Source organism: Ornithorhynchus anatinus, chromosome X1 (genome assembly GCF_004115215.2).
Source record: "Ornithorhynchus anatinus isolate Pmale09 chromosome X1, mOrnAna1.pri.v4, whole genome shotgun sequence".
Classification (NCBI taxonomy): Eukaryota; Metazoa; Chordata; class Mammalia; order Monotremata; family Ornithorhynchidae; genus Ornithorhynchus; species Ornithorhynchus anatinus.
This window is the reverse complement of record NC_041749.1, coordinates 61,937,924-61,943,655: the sequence shown is the minus strand read 5'-3', so window position 1 is coordinate 61,943,655 and position 5,732 is coordinate 61,937,924. Positions and strand designations below refer to the sequence as shown.

Sequence of the window (5,732 nt, the reverse complement as noted above, 5' to 3'; positions counted from 1 at the left end):
ACCTGATTAGCTTATATCTACCCCAGTGGGTTAGTATAGTATATAGGAAGAAATTAACAAATAGCATAAAACCCCCCAAACAAAACCAGAAATTTCACCAGAGTACATCTAGAAAAGCTTACAAAAGTACCCCAAAATAGAATAGCAGTTCAAATTCTTTTCATCTATGATCATAATGATGCATAATCATGCCGGTATTTTGAGAAACTCGAAGTTCTTGGTCAGCAGTAATTTTTGAAAAAGAAGAGAACATAAGCAGTGGCACTGCCTCCTCAGACCAATGATTATTTCAATAATAATAAATAATAATTATGATATTTGTTAAGCATTTACTATGTGCCAAGCACTGTTCTAAGTGCTGAGCACTATTCTAAGTGCTGAATCCAGTATTCTGCCTCCCCCAGTAGGAACAGGAAGCCTGGGAGAACTCCATTATGTTTGCTTTCCTCCTTAATGCCAACCTACTCACTGTACCTTGATCTCATCTATCTCACCGCCGACCCCTCACCCACCTCCTGCCTCTGACCTGGAAAACCCTCCCTCTTCATAACCCACAGATGATTACTCTTCCCACCTTCAAAACCTATTGAAGGCAACTCTTCTCCAAGAGGCCTTCCTCGACTAAGCCCTCATTTCCTCTTCTCCCACACCCTTGTGTCACCCTTGCACTTGGATTTGCACCCTTTATTCATCTCTCCCTCAGCCCCATAGCAATTATGTACATATCTGTAATTTATTTATTTATACTAATGTCTTCCCACCCCAGACTATAAACTCACTGTGGTCAGGGAATGTATTCATTCATTCATTCAATCATATTTATTGAGAGTTTACTGTGTGAATGTAGCTGCCAGTTCTGTTATATTGTACTCTCCCAAGTGCTCAGGACAGTGTTCTGCACACAGTAAATGCTCAATAAATATGATTGACTGATGGTGGTGATCTTCAGAAATGTTGAATTGGAAAAAAAAACTGGATATACCCAAGCACCTACAGAACAAGGTGGTAAAATGAAAGAATGCTACGAGTCTCTTTCACACCTCACACTGAGCCATCCCAAGAATGTGGTGTGTCCCTCAGGTCATTAAATTGGAGGAGGGAGAGGGGGAGAGGAAGTGAGTTTCCCCTTCTCACTTTCTCTCTACCCTCTCCTTCCCATTGACAGTGGGCAGCAGCAGGACTCTCAGATTTGCCACTGTAGCTGGCACATTACAGACCACATAGCCAGGTTCCCATCCCTGTCTGCTGCTTTGTGTGGCAGCAGCTACTGGGGAGGGGTGAAAACCCCTTGGATAAAGGGCTTGTAGCTAGGGTTGCCCCCTCCCCCCCGCCGCTTGCCTTGTCTTGTGCCCAATAGGACAGGGCTTGAACCTGAGGGGATTCTGGAGAGCCATTGCCCTGTGGAACGCTTGAGACTTGGACTTGGGTGCAAAGCCACTCCCACCCTCCCCCAGCTAGCCCCCTCCTCCTCCCCAAGCAGGAGTTTTCCAGAAACCAATCAATCAGTGGTATCTATTGAGTGATTACTATTTGCAGAAAGCTATGCTAAGTACTTTTAAGAGTCCACTATAACAATATAACAGAATTGATAGCCACATTTCCTGTTATAGCTGGATGCTTGGGGCAATTGCCCCCAAGGGCTTACTTTAAGGATGGCTCTGTGTGAAGTGACTAAATCCCAGTGACCTCATTCCCCTTAAAGGTGAAGGGGCCAGTGTGGTGGGGGAAGGGAAATAGTTTGAGTACAAATCTCTGTTACCATTAGCATGCTTTCGGCTGCCAAAAATCACTCTAGGTATGTTATGGCAGTGAGGATTTGTTGGGGGGGGGCGGGGGCGGGCAGGGAGGCCTGGGGGTTACAACTGTCAACACCTCTCCTTCTGGGGTCAAATTCTCTGGCTGAGGGACCCTAGAGGGAGATTTATTCCAGGGATACCAAAATAGTCTAGGAGGGTCCTGCAGTCACACATCTTGCAGACCTACTTCTACATTACATATGATCTGGTGGTAGCAGGTATGGTGTCTTCCTTGGCTCTGCTATGAGTTGCTGTATGACTGCATCCCTGTCCCATTGGTGAAGCAGCCCCCTTACCCAATGCAGAGAGCCTCCTTCCCTCAGTAAGAAATCTCTAGCATTCACCTAGGATTGTCCCTGTCCCCTGGCATTTTACTATTATCCTTCTAGCTATGGGGGAAGTGAAGGAAAACCTTCTGTTCTCTGAAAACCCCCTGGCTTCTCCCATGGGAAAATAATGATGGTATTTGTTGAGGGCTTATAATGTGTCAAGCACTGTTCTAAGCACTGGGGTAGATGCAATCTAATCAAGTTGGACACAGTTCCTGTCCCACGTGGGGCTCATGGTCTTAATCCCCATTTTACAGATGAGGGAACAGAAGCCCAGAGAAGTTAAGTGATTTGCCCAAGGTCACGCAGTAGAGAAGTGGCGGAGCTGGGACTAGAACCCAGTTGCTTCTAACTCCCAGGCCCATGCTCTATCTACTAGGCCATTCTGCTTCTCTAACTTGCTCAAACTTTCTTGGGGGAAAGAAGCAAGCAAACTGACCAAATGTTTTTTCACATAGTGAAACTATCATTTTACATTAACTAGATAGCAAGACCCCTCTCAGGATTGCACCTGGAGAGTTTCCAATACTCTACCAGCCTCGACTACGGGAGAGAGAGTCAAGCAGAGGCCTACCCATTCCATTCCTAGCTTGGGCAGTGGTTAGCTAGTGGAAGACAATCTACTACAAGTCAAAACTCACCTGTGCTGGGCAACAGCGGCATGGGAGAGAGTCAAGGGTGGAGACCCAAGTTTACTGAGAGGAAGGAGGCAATGGTAAACCACTTCCATATTTTTACCAAGAAAACTCTATGGATACACTACCAGAATGATGGCAGATGGAGGTGGGGCATTCTGGGAGAGATGTGTCCGCGTAGTTGCTATGGGTCAGAGACGACTCAACAGCATAAGACAAGATAGCAAGAATCTTTTTTGAGTTTTCCACAGGTTAGTGCAAATGTCTATCAGTATTTCAGGTAGCAATGTGATAACAGAATCTTTCCAGGTGAAGTAGCAGGCGTAGCAGATAGAGCAGGGGCCTGGGAGTCAGAAGGTCATGGATTCTAATCCCACCTCCGCCACTTGTCTGCTGTGTGACCTCGGGCAAGTCATTTCACTTCTCTGTGCCTCAGTTACCTCATCTGTAAAATGGGGATTGAGACTGTGAGCCCCACATGGGACAGGGACTGTACTGTGTCCAACCCCAGCACTTGTATTGCTTGTATTCACCCCAGTGCTTAGTACAGTGACAGTACATCATAAGCACTTAACAAATACCATTATTATTATTATTATCATTATAGTATTTGTTAAGTGTTTACTATGTAGCAAGCACTGTTCTAAGCACTGGGGTAGACACAAGTTAATTAGATGGGACAATGTACCTGTACCACACAGAGCTCACAGTCTAGGTAGGAGGAAGAGCAGAATCTCTATTTTACAGAGGAGGAAACTGAGGCAAAGAGAAGTTAAATGACTTTCCCAAGGTCACATGGCAGGTAAATGGCAGAGCCCGGATTAGAATCCAGGTATTCTGACTCAAAAGCCCATGCTCTTTTCACTAGAGCGACACTGCTTCTTATGTTCATGGTCACATTTGCAGCAGCTGTGGAATCCTCAAAAGATAAACTAAGGGCTTTGATAGTTAGGGTGGTGTTCTGTTAATTGACTTGAAAAACACCCAACTCTCTACTTTTACTTATCTCTCTGCAGCTCTTGCACTTAATTGTTTGTTATCTTTTCTTCCTCTAAAACAGGGTGAGAATTAATCCCCTACTGATACAAACACTAAGAAATACTGATTAGTTGTAATAGTACTTCCCAGCTAGAAAAGAACACTCATTTGTAACTGCTTTTACATTTAGATAAAAAACTCTGGGTCAAATGACTCTAGCTTCTGCCTATTATCTTTCTTCTCAAGCACCTGTTAAATTAAAAAAAAACAAAGACCTGATGGGATGAATGTGGCTGAAGGAAAAGCTATATAATGAACAAATATTTGAGCAATAGAAAATGTTTCTTGCTTCTAGTCTAGTAGACATCTGAAACAAGAAATTATAATCCTACACTTAACTGTCAATTTTTCTTTGAGGCAAGACTCAGGTAGAAACTCTTGGCTTCTTAACCTTCCTTTTGTCTTTCCACAGGAACAATAAGGCCATTTTGAGATGGCAAAGTTAATAAAATAAAAATCAAACTCCTGACTTGTCAAATTTGGTTGATGTTTTGAAAAAGTTGGATTCTTTTCCCCCCTAAGGCCAGGATGACAAAGTTAAGGCTGATTTCAAAATTGAGATCTGAATTTGTTAGTCACTGGGCCTGTTATGATGGCACTTCCCTTCACCTTCCCCTCCAGCCTTTATCAGAGAAGACATGTTCCACTAAAGTAGAACAGACAGTTGTCTACCTTTTCTACATTTAGAATCATTGGAAGTGTTACATATTTTGATCAATTCCTCTCAATCATTTATTAATGTATTCAATTAATGGTACTGATCATATTTTTGAGCACTTACTTTGTGCAGAGCACTCTACTAAGTACTTAGGAGTTGGTAGACATGTTCCCTCCCCACAAGGAGTTTATAGTCTAGTGAGGGAGACAGACACTAATATAAATTAAAAATAAATAATTAATAATTATTAATTAATTAATTATGGATATGTACATAAATGCTGTGCGATTGAGGGAAGGATGAATAAAGAGTGTGAATCCAAATGCAAGGGCAACACAGATGGGAGTGGGAGACAGGAAATGAGGGCTTAGGGAAGGCCTCATAGAGGAGATGTGCTTTTAATAAGACTTTGAAGGTGGGGAGAGTCATCATCTGTTGGAAATGGAGAGGGAGGGTATTCCATGTGAGAGGATGGACCAGGGTGAGAGGTTGGCAGTGAGATAGATGAGATCAAGGTACAATGAGTAGGTTGGCATTGAGTGAAGTGTGCAGGCTGGTTTGTAGTAGGAAATCACAGCACCATGGTACATATCCATAACTGATTTTATTTATATAAATGTCAGTCTCACCTTCTAGACTGTAAGCTCCTTGTGGGCAGGAAATGTGTTTACCAGCTATGCTGTATAGTACTTTATCTTAGTACTCTGCACGCAGTAAATGTTCAATAAATACCATTGATGAATCAAGTATAATATTAAGGTTACAGGCTTGTGAGATAGGGAGGATCACAGTGTTGTCAACATGATGAGAAAGTTATGGGGAGTAGAAAATTTGGGAGGGAAGATGAGTTCAGTTTATTTTGATCACTCCATTGTTAAATATTGTTGTGTATTTCTACTCCACTAGAGTGTAAACTCCTTGTGGACAGGGACTGTGTCTCTTGCTTCTATTATATTTTCCCAAGTGCTTAGTACAGAGTGCTGCACTCTGTGGGGACTCCATAAATACAATTTATTTTATCATTATTAGAACCCAAAGATTAGTCCTGCTCATCAGAAATGTACTGCTCTTATCATTTTTTTTTAAAATTATTGTAGTGTTGCTGTTTTTCACTGAATTAACCCAATTATCTCTTTGCCAGTGTGTCTGTCTTCCCCTCACCTTTGAGCTTGTGAGTCCCCAATGGACTAAGGACTGTTCTGATTCAATATTATTGTACCTTTCCTTAGTATTTAGTACAGGGCCCTGCACAAAGTAAGCCCTTCACAGATATTCA

At 42.6% G+C, this 5,732-nt stretch overlaps 1 non-coding gene across 1 annotated transcript; it reads left to right on the top strand.

Annotated features, from left to right (window-relative positions):
* Nucleotides 1–2,618: 2,618 nt before the first annotated feature.
* Nucleotides 2,619–2,756, top strand: LOC114806987. The gene has a single exon (XR_003755040.1). It is a non-coding gene; the product is annotated as a small nucleolar RNA SNORA7 (small nucleolar RNA).
* Nucleotides 2,757–5,732: the final 2,976 nt, after the last annotated feature.